This window comes from Trachymyrmex cornetzi, unplaced genomic scaffold, assembly GCF_001594075.2.
Source record: "Trachymyrmex cornetzi isolate Tcor2-1 unplaced genomic scaffold, Tcor1.1 scaffold79, whole genome shotgun sequence".
In the NCBI taxonomy this organism is placed as follows: domain Eukaryota; kingdom Metazoa; phylum Arthropoda; class Insecta; order Hymenoptera; family Formicidae; genus Trachymyrmex; species Trachymyrmex cornetzi.
The window spans coordinates 141,865-162,510 of NW_017300124.1; the positions used below are offsets into that span (position 1 = coordinate 141,865).

The 20,646-nt window shown below is 34.0% G+C and overlaps 1 protein-coding gene across 1 annotated transcript in view; it reads left to right on the forward strand.

Annotated features, from left to right (window-relative positions):
* Nucleotides 1-20,646, forward strand: part of LOC108768359 (CUGBP Elav-like family member 2) — a 219,853-nt gene that overhangs the window by 68,619 nt on the left and 130,588 nt on the right. The window lies entirely within an intron of this gene.

The window sequence follows — 20,646 nt, forward strand, 5'->3', positions numbered from 1 at the left end:
GACAGATAAATTTTTGAAGTCCCATAACGGCACTGCCGAGCTGATAACTGAGTATGCCATATATATCGCAAGTCAAAAAGCTTTAGATAATTGCACAGGGATTTCAAAACGCGAGGATACCATATCGTTTTTCTTAAAATGTCAAAGAAAATCTTCGTGAGCAACTAATATACTTTTTTCGATAAAATTAATTACTTTCACATTTCAAAGATTATATAGAAGAATATTTAAATCAAGTTTCATTGCAAAAATGTGACAAATAAATTATTTCGATTAACAAATTAACAATTGCAATTTTGCTGCAGTGTAAATAATTTGTTAGTTTTAAATTATATTTATAATCCTTCTCCGTTACTTACTAATTGTGTTAGCTCAATAGATTTAAAAAATGTTTTTTTATTCAAATAAATTTACCGTACTATGTAATCTAATTTTACTTTGCGCAATGCAAGCATGAAGAAATGAAATTTCTAACGATTAATGCAACTTATTCCTTGTTGCGTTACGCTCTATCTTTGCTTACGAGTTTGCGGTGCCGAAATTAATTGCGGAGGCGGATCGACGATACCTACTGATGACACCACCGGAAACAGCTCTAATTAATTGGCAAACTGCTCCCGCGCCAAGAACTGGCACGTGCTTCTAGTCGGCAAACGGCACTTGCTTAGTATTTCCGACGTCCGCTCGTCGATCACTCAGCCTTAATGACGCCTTCTGCCCTTTGTTCATCCCTCGTGCTGAATCCTACTCAGGATTCCATCCGTGCTGCAAGTGCGTGTAAATACAAAGACCGGCTGGTAAATCTCGCGCGAATTAATCTTCGTGACGTGCTTTGCATCTCTAGAATAGCTCTCACTATTCTTTTAACACTTAAATGACACAAATATACGTCAATTTGCTACGGAGAAGAGTGTGTTGTTTCAATTTAAATTATAGAATTCGAATAAAATAATAAGTTTTCGAAAATAGATTATTTTCGCAAATAGATAAATTTGTTTAGAAATAGAGATTCACATTTATATGAGATATTTAGAGAGAGTATCTTTTTATTTTTATATTTATTGATAAAAATTATAACTGATCCGTGTATGTGTTTTTCTTAACAAACGTATAATACAAAATTTATAAACTTATGAAATCTATCACTTTTCTACTTTGAGAAATTCTCATTTTATTTTAGCGGTCTGTTCTATAGGAAAAGGAGCTGTTATACACGCGTTTCGAATATCCTGTTCTTTTCTCCCTCTTATTTCTTTCCTGCGGATCACGAAAATGCCAACTAGCGGGATGATAAAAACACGAAAGGCGGGTAAAACGAACTGCTTTAATTTAAAGTTGCGTACGGGATTTGAGACTTTTACTTTTCAAGTTACCCCCGACGACGAGGGCGGTTCTCCCCTACGGAATCCTCCTGCCGCGAACTCGTTACGTTTTCGTCGTAGGGAATTACGCGACTTTGACTAAAGCCAGTTAAAGTCTCGTCGGAGTTGCGACTAAACGGCTCCTGATCCCCGTAATCTTGTGGGACTCATGGCATCGGCTGCTACTGGGTACAGTTTCAAAATTTCATTGATAAACGTCGACATTGTTAACGGATAATGTTTCTTGAAACATATTTTTACAAAGAGAAGTAGTTATTAATTTAATTCTTAAATTTTTATTCAATCATTTCGATTACCATTATGCATATATTCCGAAAAGATATAAATATCTACATAAGTTAAAAGTTTAATAAAAGGTTTTTATTATTTTTACTCATTTTTTAATTATTTATTTATTCCATTTCTATTTTTTCTCAATCAGAACTATTAAAATTGCAATACTAAGAAAAAATTTTTAATAAGAAGTTTGTACACCTCTTTTTTAAAGAATTGATTAATGTAAAATATATAGAATAATACCTATTTATGCCATGTAGTCAGAAAAATACGTGATTAATAAAGTCTTCACATTTATTATAATTCTAACGTGCAACGGCTACGAAACTTTACAAATTATATTTGTCAATTAATATCAAATGTAGTGACAATTTTCTTGTAACATTACAAGTATTGAACGCGAAAATCTATGCCTGACAATAAATATAGTATGTGGCAAAAGTTTTGGCTAGCAGCCAAGATTACAAGGAGCACTGCGAAGTTTAATTTCTCGAATTCTTGTCAAAAGTCTCGTTTCTTCTTGCTTTACGTTTGTACTTTTGTCTTCTTTCTTCCGTCTCCTCGAGTTTCGTTACGCTCTTAACTTTCGTTCATCTTCTTCCCTCCTTTTTCGCCACTTCACTTCTTTTCTATCTTCTCGCGTCTCTTTGTTCTCGAATATAGGACCGCGGAAATTTCTCGCTTCTCTTGCCATTACGCCGCGGCAAAACTGCCATCGATTGCGCAAATATTTGAGCGCTTCTGCGAGGGCAGACAAGAGAGAAGAGAGAAAGAGAGGTACAAGCTAGAGTGCAATGTAACCGTATTTCGGCTGATTCTGAAAGTAAGTCGGGTAAATTTGCACGGAGCTTATCTAACCACGGCAGGTGTCGACTACCTTCGAGACTTCAAGATATCCGGCTACGGCTAGGACCCCATATAGTTCCGTCTATTACGCATATTTAACGAAGAATTATGTCACGTTGGCAGCGATTTGTTGAAGTAATTTTTATTATGTTCAATTTTCGGCGTGTCAATGTAAAATTTTGAGATATATATAAACAATCGAGTCTTCCAATTGAAAATGCTTTTATGTCGAATGTAAAAATTATATAAAATCTAAAAGTTATAAAATATGCTTAACATTTAACATACAAATTGCTACTTTCTTTTTTGTGGTATATTTAATATAGTTAAAGATACGATATCGGTGTATATAAATATCTCTCCGAGTGAATACGTTTTTAAAAATATTTCCAGTAAACACATGAATCTGTCAAGTCCGACACTATTTTTCTTATCTTAAAGTATTCAAAAAAATCTGAAAAGAATTACGAAATATTTATCTACATTATACTTAACGATTTTGTAGTTTGTTTAATGAATGTCACACTGTTCATTGAATATTTTATTTTTGATAAATTAATTAGAATAAAAAATGCAGGAAAAAGCTAATTCTCTTTAAATGTTCATTACTTTTTCTAAAGAGAAAAAAGTCCTTTTAAAATTTTTCACTTTGGAGATAAGTGTTCAAGCAAAAAAGTACTTATCGATATTCAGCAAAAAAGTTTATTGAACATGTAAGTTTGGTAGAATCGATATTTTATTTGCTTGGCATTCAACAATATGCTGATTTTTTGTAATGACTTCGAAGCCTCGAATTCCTTCTACATTTACTTATTTTAAAGAAAGCCAAACAAACAGGTTTATTGGTTTATATTTACTAGCAGACTTTTTTGTTTAGCTGTAGACGTACGTATTCGGTCAGAGGGGTACTTTTGTAAAGCTGTAATGTACATATTAGCAAAAATTATGACGTAAAGTATTCTAAGTTTTACTATTTCGTATTATTTTTTTAAATTTCTTTTTTTCATATAATTAAAACCTAAACTAAGTATATATTGATGAAATATTTTATTTACTGATTTGAGCATAATATATTATATACAATTTTACGAACGACAATTAAAACCTTTTGAATGTTTGAAGAGTTATGACCATTGACATGTAGAATGGACTGCTGATGGCAGCGGTGGGAGTAGAAAGACATAGAGTGCATAGAGTGAGAGGCAGAGAAATGGATCATCTATTTATCTGCCTCTCACTCTACGCGTCTTTCTACCCCCACGACTACCATTAGTAGTCCATTCTAGAGCGTGTTCAAATTCCCACCCAGGTGCTCCCCGGGTATTATGTTATTATCCTTGTTGTTCAGTAAACAATAAGGATAGAATGATACTTGTGTGACACTCGGGTGGGAATCTGAACATAAGACCTAGATGTCAATGGTTGTGACCTCATTGACAACATATAGGTATATTAAAGTCATAGTGATTGGGGCTTCTAAATAGGAGTTTTACTCAAATTTATTACATTTAAATTTTTCTTTTTATAAAAGAAAAAAGATTTGATGAATTCTATTTATACTATATAAAGTTATTTATTTCAGGTAGCTTCTCTCTATTTGAGAAATTACATTGTTTGCGGAAATCTTTATCAAAAGGAAATTTCATTATTATTTTAATAAAATTAAAAGCATATCTCTCACAATGTTTTTTTCAGCTTTTTATACGGAGACTTTTTTTTCCCTTGTAAAAATTCAGAGGCTGTGTATTTTCCTATTTACCGATTCAAATATATTCCGATAAAAGTTGTACTGCATGTTTCTCTCGATCCACAAAGAGAACCATCGGATACAATGGCTTGGAACGGATCTCAATATTATCTTCCATTATGACGTACATCGAAATCTTCCGGGCAATAAGATCTTCTTTCTGAATTTATGAGATCGCACAGCGACCGGCGTAACAAATTGTGCAGATTTATCACACGCGTTTTTCGCCTGGTCAAGTGTGACCCTATGTACTGGATATAAATACAAATACTACTACACATACACACATACGCGTGGATAACAGTCAACTCGACAAAATCTAACGCACTACAAAGCGTAGAAGAATTGTACTTGTTTTTCCTGGTTGAAATAACGTGTCGAAAAGGTCACAGATGTATTTTTATCATAGCATATCATCGTCATGTTTCGCCGATTCGCAAAATTAAATCAGATATTAACAAACGTGTTACATTAGAAATGATTATGAAATATAAAAGCAGTGAGATATATTATTTTTGTGGGAGAACCATAATAAAGAGAATTTTACTAACGTTGAATTGAAATTCTTCATCATATTTATTCATTACATATCTATTATTCTACTATAAAAATTTACTTTAATAACAGTAATAATTATATAAATACCTACATTAATAGATATGCATTGTGACAAAAAGAAGAAAAAAGAAAAGAGATTCTGTTTATAATATTTTGTTCAATTCTTTTAATATTTTTAAGTATTACTAATTTAAAAATTTACAGACATTTATTTTGTCATTGAATATCCATTTTTTGTAGTTTTTTTTTATTTAAAGAAGGATTTTTTTAAATTTATTAAAGTGTTGTATTATTTCGACCTTTTTTGAAAAAATGTCATAATGTACATATAATATTACTAAATAGCATTATTAAAATTATTATATACAGGTTGAATTTGAAAGATATTTCAATGTATTTTTGAAAGCAAAATTTTTAAAAATACGTTCGAGATATGTAATTAATCAGTTTTGTTTTCCTGTTCCGTGAATTGTTGTGACAGATGACTCAATTCCATCTCGCAAATAGTACGGCATCATTCTCTCAACACTTTTTATGAGATCTCCTTTCTCGCGAATGGTAACGGTATCGCTTGAATAAAGAAAAAGATGATATACCTACGCGAAAACGGGGTTGACCCGATTCCGCACTGGAAACAGTAGATCAATTCGATCAGCCGCTCTTACGTGGCCCATTCTTTTCCTCAGTCGGTCTCGAGCGAAAACTATCCGATAAAATAATATCGAGTCAATGTTTTCTTTGTCTTTTTATCGAATCGACGCAACCCGTGCCACGCAGTGTGTCTCTTCGTGACCTCTTACACGAAACATCCCAGAATCTTTCTTGCATGTACAGATTTTTCGATGAATTTAGAATTTTTCTCTTTCTTTGCCGAATAAAAGTTAATAAAAATAATATCTTTTACACTTTTTCAACTAGTAACATTATCCGTATTTTTATAACTTATTAATTGTTTTAAAATTAAATTTTTTTAAGTTTAATCAAAATTAATAAGAAATATACAATTTTTCTTTATCCATCTTAATTTTCAAACATAATTTTGTAACGCATAAAAATATTTTAATTTCATAATGTAAGGCATCCTAATAGTTTCTGTTTGACATACAGTATCCAATGAGCCTTCTAATTTTAAGATGTAGAGCACCTTACGAACTTACGAGTCACAGAAAGCAGGATACAGAAACCGTAAAACGAAGAAGTAACCATTAGCGGGAATTTAGTACGTTTGACTAGGTTGCGTCTCTTGAAAAGCAAAAAGCAAAGTACTCGCGCTCGCTAACTGGATGTGGGTTTGCGAAGAAGCTTGTTGCTGGTGAAAGATTCGTCTTCCAATCTGGTGCTCGCCTCAATGAGACAGCGTGTGTATGGTGAGGAATGAGAGAACGCCGGAAAAAGGAACGGTAGAGCGTGACGAGAAGTAGGCGCGAAATATAAGTAGGGCGTTGTCGGGGAGAGAGAAAGAGTGTAGAAAGGAGAGTGTGGAAGTGGAGTACGACAAAACCTCAATCCCTTTAATGGAGACAAATCCCCCTCTGCGCGCGACCCCCTACGACGCGCCGGCAGACAATTTGTAAGAGTATATCCCACCCAACCCGATATTAGTACTTCGCGACCGGGGGTGGCTCGGGTAGCCAATCATCCACCGACCTTTCTCACCTCCCTTATTCATTTTCTCTTTCTGCTTTCTCACCTGCGCATTCCATCCTTTTATTCTTTCATTCTTTGACTTCTCTCTCATTTTTTTCCTTCTATTTTGCCCGGTTTTTTCATCTTTTTTATTCTTTTATTTATCTTCTTTTTTCTTCTTTCCACTCTTCCTTCTGCAGTTGCCATTTTACTTGTCTTTCTCTCTTCTTATCATTTCTTATATTCTTCCTCGCATTCTTTTTGTCTACTTAATCTCATTTGTTTTTTTTTTTTTTACGTAAATTCGACTCTATCTCAATTATCATGCCGCTCACTGGCAAAATTATAAAATTAACGAGTAGCATCCATCACGAGGTATAATACGAAACATTAAGCTAGCTTTCGTGAAACCAAATTTTCGTGGATCGTTCAATCTTGATTAAAATCAGACTTTCCGCGCGAGCTTGTGTGTCAATCTTTACAATTTCATATTTAACCTACTTGGCAAATTTTGTGCTTCTTTTTCTTTTGAAAACATTAAATCAGATAAATTATCTTCTATTTTACTATCTACATTTGAAAACTTTTTGACCGATTGCATTTGCAAGAAATATTTTTTTAAATGCGCAATACGCAAAGATTAAACTTTTTTATCACTGTCACGCGAACAAAAGCTTTCGTCGCTTCCATTATCGCGCGTCTAAGCAAAACTTCATGTCACAGAAATAATTAATCATTTGCGAAAGCACTCGACGCCACAGCATACATACACACTCTTGAAAGGCTTTTAATAATTCCGATGTATTCGAGTAAGATGGCTCATCGCGATAAATCGTTATTAATCGACGCAGCTTTCTCAAAGAAACCGATTTGCTGAATACGACAAAAACTTTGTCGTTTCCGCAAAGCCGGTTCTTTGAAGTCCTACACTTTAGAACATACGTTCATCAAATATCGGTTGACTTGAATGGGTGGTTGAATGGTTTTCTGAAGATGACTTTGAACACGTCGACGAAGATAATCCTTTAAAGGATCCCAAAGTAGGTTTCCTGAAAGTTCTTTAACGTGATGCTTCGCTTCGTGGTTGCAAGCGGACTCGATGATTGGTCACCGGACAGGAAGTCGATAGTTAAGGTTTAAGTTTGCTGGCATGGATGTGAGGGATTAACATGGTATCAACGGGGTAAAATTGTATTGCGTCTGTTACAAGATATTTCCATTTTGCAGTTTTTAAATAAGCATAGAATATAATCTTTTCTTTAATCGTATAATTATTTGTGTCAGCGTAACATTAAATCATCATATACGTGTAAAAAAAATTGTTTTAAAAAGTCCAGAATAATATGAAAATAATATTCTTTTTTTTTTTACAATTATATAAATCCAAGCAAAGAAGCGGATACGTTATTAAAAGGAAGTTTTAGACTTTTTAATCTTACTACTTTAATGCAATAAGAACAAATCATTGTGACAGGGTGTTTTCATATAACACCAGAAGCCCAAGCCAGACGTGGCCCTTGCGGACTACTCAATCATCCCTCTTAATCCCGGACTAAGGTCTAAAGGACTAAAGGTAATCAAGATAAACTACTGTCCTAAGGGAATTTGAACCTCCAGTTGCTCGAGAGGACATCGAAGTAATTAATTCGTATCTTTCGCCTCTTATCGCGTGCGTCGTCTCCTAGATGAAATATCCTGTAAAATGATTCTTTGCTCGTCGTTGTAAGACGAGATTACGATATAACGACATTTTCAATTAGCGAAGTTCTCCGGCTAGATGCCTTGATGATTAATTCGGAAGACCCTATGTCTTAGAAAATAAAAATCGCAACTGTATTGATTTACCGGAATTAATCCTTTAAGTGTATAGTCGTATACTTCGTTGTTCGACTTATATCAATCTGTACAGTCTACTATCGTTATCATTAAAAATAATTATTGAAAATAAAATAGACATTATATGTTGCCAATATTAAGATTATTTTTAGGACATATCCATCTATATGTTTTTGAAAAAATCCCTATGAAAATGCTACAATTTGCTTTCGCCATTGTTTTGTAAAACGCTATTCAACAGCTGCGTTAAATGGAGTAATCTGTTCTATTGAAAATAATGTCTTCAAATCATTGAACGAAATATTGCGGATATAGAATAAAAACTTTCAAACTAAGTGCTGTCTTCTGCGTATTCGAAAAACTATTGAATTGTGATAAAATTATTCAACCTCTCAAATTTCATTTTTTGCCGTCAGTCCACTCGGCTTTTTGTCAAAGCATCGTCCCAAGCTCGTGTTCTAGTGTTCCAAGCCACACGTCCTAGTTTTTATCAAAGTACTAAGCGATTGGTGAGGCACCGGAACTGTAGGTGGACCGTAAAATTATATGGCATTAATGTGACCGATATACGAGGTGTGCGCACGTAAAACTCGTCCCTCGACACGGGATATTTTCCTACCTTACACTCTCACGTGTGCATCGAGTCGTGCAGCCATTTGCTCATTTCTGACATCGTAAGAGACCATTTTAAACGTCAGCTTCATAGGACATAAATACATCGACCGATCATATAACCTGGAAGTGGCATGTTTATAAAACAAACAACATACATCATCTAAACGGCAAAGCTGTATAACAGTCAATATAAACAAAAGTTACAAAGAAAAATATTTCAAAAATATACAACTATAAATATAAACTATTAAAAAATACAATAAAGAATAAGTCATAAATGTAAGGCATAATTGTAAATATATCAAATAACATAGATACAATTCTTTTTTTATTAAAAGTTTATAGAATTTATTGTATCAAACAATGAAAATACTCTAAATATTTCTGTAGAAAGAACAGGGTACATATTATATTTTAAGTAAATATATTTATTAGATATGTACAGAATAGGTATATATATTTACAAAAAGAAGGGAGGTATTTTTTCAATTTTTACACATTTAGGGAGAGATACTTTTAATGAATAATTACTTTCCAATGAATAATTAATTGCTTACTATTAAAAAAGAAAGCGATGCTCATCAGCTCCGCAAAATAATGGCGAAACAACGTTCTAGATCTGTCAGTAACTTTCATTGGCCCGTTGGTGATTGCGTGCTGTAGATTATTCTCAACGGTGCTTAATGCGCTCGTGTCCCGCAGAAATTACATCCCCGTACCAATGTGACCGATGCGCGCGTGGTAGATGCATAAAACCCCGCGCTCTGCACGGCATGTTTAAACGCACCACGAAATGTTTTTGTCCAGTTGTATTCGAAACAATTGCACGGTATAAAAGTACGCATCCTAGAATTTATCGCGCGACACCAATATTTATTTATCGTACACAGCGTATGTACGACAAACGAAATGTCAAAGTGGCTAGAAATTAAATTTAATTGGAATTTATCATTATTTACTTTATGTCTATCTAAGTTAAAGTTATACGTTCTTCTTAATTTTGTCTTGCACCCATTTATTTTAATCTGTACAGAATATTAGAAAATATAAAAGTGTGTTTGGTATCTATTGTTGTGTATTCTCGCAATCAGCTAAATTAAACAAAGAAAAATTGTTCTATTTCCCTCGTGTGTTATTAGAGACCGGCTCTCGTCACACAGTCGCGTTTATTATACACGTCAATAGAATTTAGCGAATCGGTTTACTCGGGGGATGCGTGGCGCTTACGCTCGTCGGCACATGACCGAATCGACACTTTCCATGTGCTCGACAAAGACAGATTCTTTTTAATTTCGCAGTATGGACTCGTGTCGCAAACGGTCACAGCCAAGCGGGACGTGCCGCAGGAATTCATGGTACGTTAGAAAATCCCTGGTGGGATTACGAAGCTTGACGAAGAAGAACGGTAGTTGGTGAGGGCAAAGGCGAGACAGCCGACTGGCTGGCTTGGCTGGCTAGCCGTGGTGCAAGTGGAAATTCCTGGTGGCGAGCTATCCTGCGAGGATATTTATATTCCTGGCACCTATCCTCCTGTAAATCCCTAGCCGGCAATTAGGGCTGTCGGCCTACCGGCAGTCTCGTCTCATCTCGTCTCGTCTCGTTTCATCTTGTCTGCTCTCTCACGTTGTCTCGTGTTGTCCCGCACGCTGCTCTCTCGCCGTCCGGTTTCCGAGCTGCAAGCTTGTAGCACTCGGTGGTCGTTAACGCGAGCTATCGTTACCCAGGGTGGCGCGGGTGGCTCGTTCTACACGACTCCCAACTGCCTGCCTCAACTGCCGGTCCTCCCCGTCGTAATCGTTAACCATCCCTTGGTCGCCGCAAAATGCGGTCAAATTATCCACTCCCGCATCGTTGCTGCATCGTGGCATAATGTCAGATTCGTCACTCGATTTCTGCCCACGATAAATCATGATCGTTAAGCTGCGTGCGGCCGCACGTGCGAATAACGAGACAGCCTCTACCAATAATCCATTTTTATTTCGGATCTCTTGGAAAACGCGGATATAATTACCTACTACACTGAATTGCTCCCCGGCAGATAGAATTCGCTAACAGTAAACTATTAAAAAGATATTAAATAAATCAACTATGTATGCATTTTTATTAAACCGATAAGAATAAATCACATAAAAAAAGAATCTTTTTTTTTTTATTAAAACGGATCTTGGTGCTCGATAATGTTCATTTACAAATTTTCAAATACATTTTTCAGTCCGTTTTGACCGAAAATAGAATTCGTTTTCTTACTTGATTGATCCAAAACATTTGAGATTTCTCTTTCAAAACTTTTTAAAACTACTGCATCTGAAAGTTTTACATTTGTCCTATTTTCTTTTTAATCGATTCATCTCGTGTCCTAATATTACGCGGATACTGCTTTGTTACTCATTAATCCCCTCAGCTCCCCTTATTGCCGCAAAATGTTCCCGGATCTCACCGTCGCCGTTCTCTCTCGCTACACGCCCCGAGCGCACGTTGTATGCACTTACACAAAGTGACATCAGATTTGTCACGTACGCCATGACGAGAAGTTCCAGGGAAGTTTTGGCCGCGCGCGGTTTATACCGCGCGCGTAATTTGTTCGCGGACCACGTGTCTTTATGCCCTCAGACGGGTCAACTGCCGGCTCGTTAAAGCTCCTCACGTGCCTGTAAAACGTTACCCCGATTGTCACCGCCGTCTGCGTCGTCTTCGCACGCACAGTAATGACAAAGTCAGCACCTGCGTTCACACGTCGATAAGCTTACACGGTCGCTGTTATTTTTTAAACTTGCACTTGTCAGCCATTCTTCAATGACTGGAAAATTATCGGAAATGTGATTCGTTGGATATTATCTTATTATTTTTATTATTATTAATGTATATTTTGTATTAAGGAGATATAATATACAATATTTTACTTTCCTTTCATTTATTTTAAAATTAATTTGCAAAAAATATAGATTTTTAATTAATTTATTTTATTGATAATGACTTAAAATTATCGATTTATATAATACAGTATAAATTAAGTTTTCTTATCATTTGCTCAATGATATAAAAATCTTTTACGTTTCTCTAATTTAACAAATCTTTCTGGAAAAGTTTCGTTTTCAATTTTGAATGAATTTCATGAATTATGTATGTCTGACATATCTTCATAAACGTTGATTTTGTAATTAAATTAATGAAGAAATGATAACACCAAAGAATCCATTTAAAAAATAAAATCTTTATATATTTATTGAACTTTGCGTCAAAAAGATGTAAAATGCGAAAAAGAATCCAAACTTTTATTTGCACACAAAATCTTACGCGATCTACGTGAGTCACTAAAGGCACAAACACGAATTTTATTCGTCCTTGTTACGAAATAAGTAACTAGATATTGGCATCCTTACACATAATCTCAACATTACCAAGTTTTTCTTTTAGGAGACGATATCGATTCATTTCTCCGTTATCTATTCATTTCCTTAAAATTCATAATAAAAGAAGACATTCCTTAAATCAGACTATGCATTGAAGAATGAGATTGAAGATCGAAAGATTGAAGTTTGATCAATCAGAACAAAAGAAGTCAAAATTTCTTATCTTCATTGGTGAAATTTCAATCTTTAATCTTCAATCTCAATCTTCAATGCATAGTCTGATTCCGGTCTAAGAGACCTCATATTGTCGGTGGAGGGTTAATTGGAAAGTTGCATCGATTTGATGTACTATAATGTAGTCATAATGACAAGTACAAAGTGATGTTACATTTAGTACAAGATAAAACGTATCACATTACGGAATAATGAACTAATAACGGGATAGGCGTGCTCGAGAGAATTGGCAGTGTCGCTTGTAATAATCTCTCGCGTTAAGTCTTATCTCGCAATGTCTTAACTTTAACATAGAAACGAGTTCATGGAATCACGCGACGAGATATCTCGTCTTTCCGCTCGTAAAACAAAACGCGATACCGGCGCGCGAGAGGAATGGGCGTTATTTAAATTTCTCGGACGCGTTGAAAACTCCAGTGGAAATAGCAGAGCCGCGAATATCCATTATCCGTTAGTCGTTCTTATGAATTCATATCCGTCGGCAATGAGGGCCGGAAATACGATAACACACGGTTACCTTTCCTCGTCGTCTCTCTCAAGTCGATTCCTCTTATCCCTGCTAGCGAGAAATTATGCGCGATCTCCGCCGTTATGTCCTTTTAATGGAATTAAAGTGCGCTAAACGGCACGTGAAATCGGACGGCCTTTACCGTCCCGAGACGGTACGGCACGGTTTTATCGCGCATCGAAGCGTGAGGGGTTGCATGCGGCCGCTCTCGCGATAAGAGGAGTCGAATACGTGAGTCGGGAGTCGACACCGAAGTGGCTTGGAGAGGCACACGCCATACTCGAGAATCAGTTTGTAGTTCTTTCTCTTTCTTTTTTATCAGCATTGCGATCGGCGTACGTCGTCGCTTTACAACGTGCGCTTTGCGGTAACTAATTTTTATTATTACTAAAATTTATTCATTATTAAATAAGCGATTTTTTCTTTCGATAATAAACTAATTTTTTTGTGAATGCAACATCACACACGATTAATTCGTTAGCTAAAATTTTATTTGATATCGAATTATGGATACACTTAACATTAACATAGACTAGTAATTGCGTTTGAATTTTGTATCAGCAAATTAAATTTGAAGAAAGCAAATACAGTTGCTTCATATAGTACTGTGAAATAAAAGTCTTCTTGTATAGAGAATCTTAATCGTAAAACTATGTATTCTAAAATCTGTTAACAGTTTTTTATTTTCCTCGAAAAGTATGGAACTGTTTAATAATCTGACATTTATTTCATCTGTTTTTATCTGTAAATTTAAAAATAAGTGATTTACATATTAAATTAGCATTCAAAATTATTCATACATAATGGTTTCGTACAGATTGACGTTTTAATTCCACTCTTTTTTTCCGTTTTCAAGTTCATTTTAACATTTCTAAATGTGTATGTATGTGTTTTGTTGATAAGATATCAATGATAAATATTATGAAATAATATTTGAGCTACTTATGAACCAATTTCTGTTCAATGTTTAATATGACATGTTTTTAAGAGCAGCTCTACATATAATTATCATATACATTGAGAAAAAAATGCTGTAGATTCAATTAAAGTCTATATTACGGGCTGTCAATAACATAAGTAATTAATTCATGTATATTTTTATTGACATAAAGGCCTTGATTATTGAAATAATAATTTATGCCTTTATGTCAATAAAAATATACGTGAATTAATCATTTATGTTAGTGACAGTCCGAAATATAGACTTTAATTGAATCAACAGCATTTTTTTCTCAGTGTACATATATTATAATTTTATGTTAATTAAAAAAAGCGTACGAAGGAGGAAGAATACATTTCTTATGGAAAATGTCATGCAGCATGACTGTACAGCTAACTTTTTGTATTTGTTTTTTCGAAAAGAAAATTGCTTTTGTGTGTTATGATTTTATTCGATAGCAAAGATTTTAATTTTAAATAATCTCCATTTCTTACACGATATTTATTCTTTTTTGTACACTATCTTGAAATGATGATCTAGCAAGTTATATATGGAAACAAAATGTAGAGAGATGTAGATATGGTACCGTCGCGTACATTCATTCGTGACATCCTCTCGGGAAACTTCCAGTGCGGAATTCCGCATAGAAACAAGATGGGATTAAAAGTCTGCTGCCAGCTCGTCCGTCGGACTGCCAGTTCTCGTAAAGATCTTCAATCGCGTTTTTCTATTACACGCATATTTCAAGAACTTATGATCCGAGAAAATCCCTTCGCGAGAACTTTGAACTTCGCGAACGCGACTATAAATTCAGGCGAGGATCTTCTCATCTATTACTTCAAGATGATACTTTAAAAAGTCACGAAGCCACCCGTTATCTCTTGAGTGGCGCGCTTTCCCGTTTAGTTTTCAATTCCGAGAATGCGTAAAGATTTTGCTGAGTACTATATTCCAGTCGGTGAGAAAACTCAGATCATGAACTTGGGATAAATGGAATATGAAACAGACAGGAAACGATCACATCTGAATATTATAAATCTTTATTTAGTGTCTATAGTCAATTATTTGGTTTCACTAAATAATAATCCTTGATTTGCTATATTCTTTTATATTTTAAGTTACTATTTAATTATGATTGATTAAGAAACACAAAGAAAATAAATTCTGCATAAGAAAAGATTTTAAGCAAATCATGGAGTACATTAAAAATAATATGGATATATGTAATAGGATTGAATATAGATAATATGATTAAAATTTATTGAATTATCGAAAATAGGAAATATATTGACTTTTCTAAACTGTTCATTGAACAGCCAGTTATTGTTCATGATCTCTCTCGTGCCATTTACCTTTATATCCTTTTGTCAACCAAATCGTTGAAGTTAATAGCTCTTATGGGTACTGGAGATATACGCTAAATGGTACGCTTGTTTATTTACGGGATTGTGCTTAAGAGCAATTTATTTTCTCTTGAAAAGGGCTGGTCTATCCCTCGTATAGGGAATGTCTCATAAATCACGATATAAATCAATTATGCTCTACAAAGCCTCTGCGAAACGCTGAAATTTATGGAGGTTTTGGTAATTCGGAGGCCATATTTTCACACTGTATCTCGATGTCATTAAAATTGTCATTGCTCAATAATTAAATGTGTAATTTAGGAATTTTTAGGCTCTTTTAGGAGAAAAAGCAATTTATAAAATAAATAAATTCTTGAAATATATATTTTTGACGTTTTATATATATTATTTATGATTTGATTCTGTAACTAAAATATTGCTATTCCTTACATTTTTGTTAGTAAAGGTACGTTCTAATAATAATTAATATAACGGGGAATAAAGACATATAATCATGTAGGTACTGGAATCAATTATAAGTTACTATACATTTTTAATAGAGAGAAAATTTACATTCATACCAAATGTTAAAATATTGTATTATTCTATGTGCAATAATGAAATAATTTAATCAGGTTTGAATAAAATATGAAAAATTTATTTTTAAATCAATTTAACGTTTACTTTGTAACGTATAGATTATTAATTAATAATTTATTTAATTACTTTTTTGTACTTCCTTTTTTAAATTAAAAATATAAGGCCCTAAAATGTTTTATTTTTTAATTAATTTTTTAAACAAGCGCGCGCTATATATAAATATTTTTATATTTAATTTCTTAAAAATCTGATATGTAATAGTTCAAAATTGTATACATAAGATGGTGTTGAAATATTATTAATAATCATTTTCAAATTTATTACAAAAAAGTGCATTTGCAGATTAATGCAAAATTCTGAGAATTATCTTGTACAATGAATGTACAAACTAACGCAATTATGTGCGCGATTCGCAATTGCCTCATGGCGGAACAAAAATTATTGTTGTTGTAGAACGAAATGATTTATTGCTCCGTTGTAACATTACTGTCGTTCAACATATCTGATCATTATATAGCGTTATATTAGTTGGGTTCGATCAGCAATGTAGATCGCAAATGATTGTCACTGCAGTTTCAGCGGATGATATGGTCGGTTGGACAAATCATAATTGCTTGCAGGAGAATGAAAATACGCGTGTCATAATAACAGAGCAGCGTACCAAGTATGAATTATATTCTCGAATTATGGTAAAGCGTGCTTAAAAATCTATGGTTATATGTAATATCATCTTCTTTTTTTTTCCATTTATTTTATTGCTATACATTCATCGCTATACATACACCGCTATAAATCTTATTTTATTTTTTTCGTTTATTACATATAGAAAAAAAAGATACAAACTAACAAGATGTGAGTGTTAAAACTGAATGCAGCCATTGAATATTAACGATTAATTTTAATTACTATGCTATCAATTTTATATATATATTTAATATTCAATGGCTGCATTCAGTTTTAACACTCACATCTTGTTAGTTTGTATCTTTTTTTTCTATATGTAATAAACGAAAAAAATAAAATAAGATTTATAGCGGTGTATGTATAGCGATGAATGTATAGCAATAAAATAAATGGAAAAAAAAAGAAGATGATATTACATATAACCATAGATTTTTAAGCACGCTTTACCATAATTCGAGAATATAATTCATACTTGGTACGCTGCTCTGTTATTATGACACGCGTATTTTCATTCTCCTGCAATACTTAAAAAATGAACGTACATTTTAGATAAAAGAGAATCATATCTAAATAGATAGAAGCAGCGAGATATATAAACGGGTTTATTTAAGTAATTACTGATAAAAATCAATGATTATTATTTAGTAGGGCAGGAAATATTTTTTTGTTATTTACAACATAACTCAGTCAATTCATCAATTATAATTGCAAGGATAATAAACTGTTATATTTTTTTACGTTAAAGATATACATTCTGTTATTGCGATATCATTAAATAAATTGGATTAACATCTTTATAACGGAAAATTTTTTGCTTTAAAGCAACTGCAATCAATAGCATTACAGTTGATGAAAGCGCGATATGGCTAATGAATAAAATAAATTCGATATGTAGAATAGTTATCATGGTACAAGTGATAGTCTATCCTCATTCTCCGGTAACAACTCGAGAAGCGACCATTGAAAAATTCCATGCATACACGAGCAAGAGATGCACGGCAATAGCGCGAAATGGTAGCCGCTTGTTTTATCCGCGGAAATATACATACCGTAATGTCATTCATTTTTCATGAGTTTTGGATGCTGCGACTTTTTTACACATCATTATTACTGTGCATTACTTGCTATAATTTATTTGGAAGAATAGATATTTATGTTGAAATATTGATATGTATATTAAGATAAATTTGTTTATAAATTATACAATAATTGAAACAAATTTTAGAAACGCTTATTTTATATTTTTTGAATTTCCTTTATATATATTAGATATTGTTCCTAATATAGCTTTGTACCTTAGATTTATGGTTAAATAATTGCTAACTCGTTTATAGCTCTTTTACGGGGAACGAGGAAGTGTACCGGAAACTATCGTAGTGCACTGTCACGAATTGTGCACAAGGAGCGTTGAGACTGTTGAGAGTAGCTCGAACGAAAGGAGAAGGGTTGGACGAGTAGAAATAGCTTGTTGCATTCAGACGAGGATAAACCTTGGCTGGCTTCATCGTGTTTACTTTGTAGAATGGCTCGCTGGTATTCGGCTTCGTAGTTACCCTCCTGTCGGTACTGCAAACGTTTGACCGCTCGTAACCAACCCTCGCGCGCCGGCGCTTTTATTCCGTCAGTGTCCGAGTGAGTTGTACCGTGAAATATGTAAAGGAAAGTGCGAGGTGGGAAGGTCCATTTCACTCGGCAAAAATGGAGACAGCAGATCTCTATTTCTCTTTCTCTCTCGTGAAAGACCTTTAATTGAAACGATCTGATCTTACCCGTATTTCTGTGCAATAAAAGAAAATCTTTTTCCATTTTCTCTACTCTACTCTATCAATCTACGAAATCTCTTTATAAAGCTTTTTATATAGCTTTAAAAATAATAAATGTTATTTTTTTTACTTGGTATAATATATTGGATAATTATTAATTTTGAAAAAGTTTATATTACAAAAATCAAAATATAATATAAAATACAGTAAATAAATATGTAATATAAATAACAAGCGACGATTGTTTTAAGATTTAACATTTTGTATATAGTTATTTGATAAGAAGACTTGTATTTTCAAGATATCAATTTTCGATGATATATAACTTCCAGCATATGTACGGTGACCGTACGTCCTTTATTGTAAAGGACAATCCTTTATTTTAGGTAGCTGTCCTTTAGATTTATTTGTTCCTTCAAAACTCAATTTTGTCCTTTGTTCTCCAATATTGTCCTTTATTTTGAAATTACTTTCTAACTGGAAAATTCTTTTCTGACTGTGCAATGGAATTTTTTAATGTACTTGGTAGTGACAAATTGGTTTGAAAACGTATAGGAACAAAACCCTAAAATTTTCAGCTTTGTCTTTTATTTTTTTAAGAAAATATGGTCATCGTAAGCATATGGCGCTTATTGTTGTGATGAATAACATCCTGTCTATTCCATGGTAATATAAATTGGTCAACAACAGTCTTAATGTTCAATTTGTAGTGCAGATGCACTTCTATTGCTTCATCGATATAGTGCTATCTCTCGAGTTAGTCGACTAAACAATGAACGTCCAAGTTTCGCTTCTCGTTTCATCATCGAAAAGCCATTGTCTGCCATTCACGTATCGTTGAAGACGAGGCAAACAAGACGGTCGACTCGCAGTCTCCCCTTGCTTCAAGATTGTATCTCCAACTACATCATCGAGCTGCGAATACCAGGCGAGTGATTTCAAACTCTCGTGACGAACGGAATCTCGAACTATGTTACTTCAACGCTCTTTGTAGCAAACTCAACGGCGCACTAAGCTCGCAGGAACGACTCGGCGAGACGGAAAAGTAAGTTACTTGAAATCAAGTCGATCTTTTTTCTCTCCTTTTTCATCTTTGTAGTCTTCTCAGTTGATTTAGCCTCTGACAAAAATTTACAATTCAAAATTTTGTCTTAAGAGGATAATAAAACATTAGATGTGTACGAAAAAATTGGAATGAAAATTAAAGAAAAACGATAAGAAAGACTTAGTACGCCGCAATATTTTTCAAATCATTATAATAGTTGTGTTAATCCACGCTGAGAAAAAATGTATTAAATTTTAATAAATAAATATTTATTTGAATACTAACGAAACATTTACTTACAGTAAATAAATATTTACTCAATAAAAAATGAGTTAATTAATCAAATTAATGACTTATGAAATATTAATTTTTTGTAGTAACTATTTTTCATACAACTTTAATTTAGCATTAATTTAATTGTAATCATTAGCGATGTAGAAAAATATTATAATTTATTGGAAAAAAATTCCGTATTTTTATCTTGGTTAATGAAGAAATCTCGAAGAACAATTGACAAAATTGTGTCGTGGCGAGTGTCGTGGGATTCAAGAGAGAGTGTTGCTTGTCGACTTATTAAATTTACCGAGCCACAAATTCCAGCCCCAGGGAAATGGTGGATTTTGGGTCCGCAGCCGGGCTGTGTAACACCGGCTGCAGACTCTCTTCTCTCTCCGCGGTAGACGGAGTATAATGTACAACTTCAGGACCACCAAATTCCCTCCTAAATACCCCGCCTAACTGGCTTACTGACTGCAGTCGGAACCGGAGCGCTGCTAGTGGTGCCAGGGGCTGCTCGCCTTTCTCGGGTTTACGCACACGTGTATCGCCACGCGAGTTCGTAGGTCCGATATTACTCGGCGAATATCTCGTAAATACAAGTACCTACCGGTGTCACGCCGCAGAGCGTTTCCAGAGTACCAGTTTCGTTCCTTAGGGGTTTACCTACCTACGGGAAATGATTGTCGGTAGAGGGAGAAATCGTTAGTGGCCTTCTCACCTGGGTTACATTCTTAGGCACGGTCGCGGAGAAATTCCTTACAAATGAAGCACGTGGAGACGCAATCTTCTTTGAGATATAATACAATATTAAAAACGCAATATTGAGTTGAACGTACACGAATATTACATCCTTTAAATGTATTCACTTATTTCTGATGTTTCTGACATTCATTTTGGCGGAAAAGAAGAGAAAAGCAAATAGTATATCTATATATTTCTGCCTGAAGAGACGAACTATTTTCTCCTTTCCGTTATTAAAAGATAAATATAAATAAAAATGTGCTTTAGATTTTA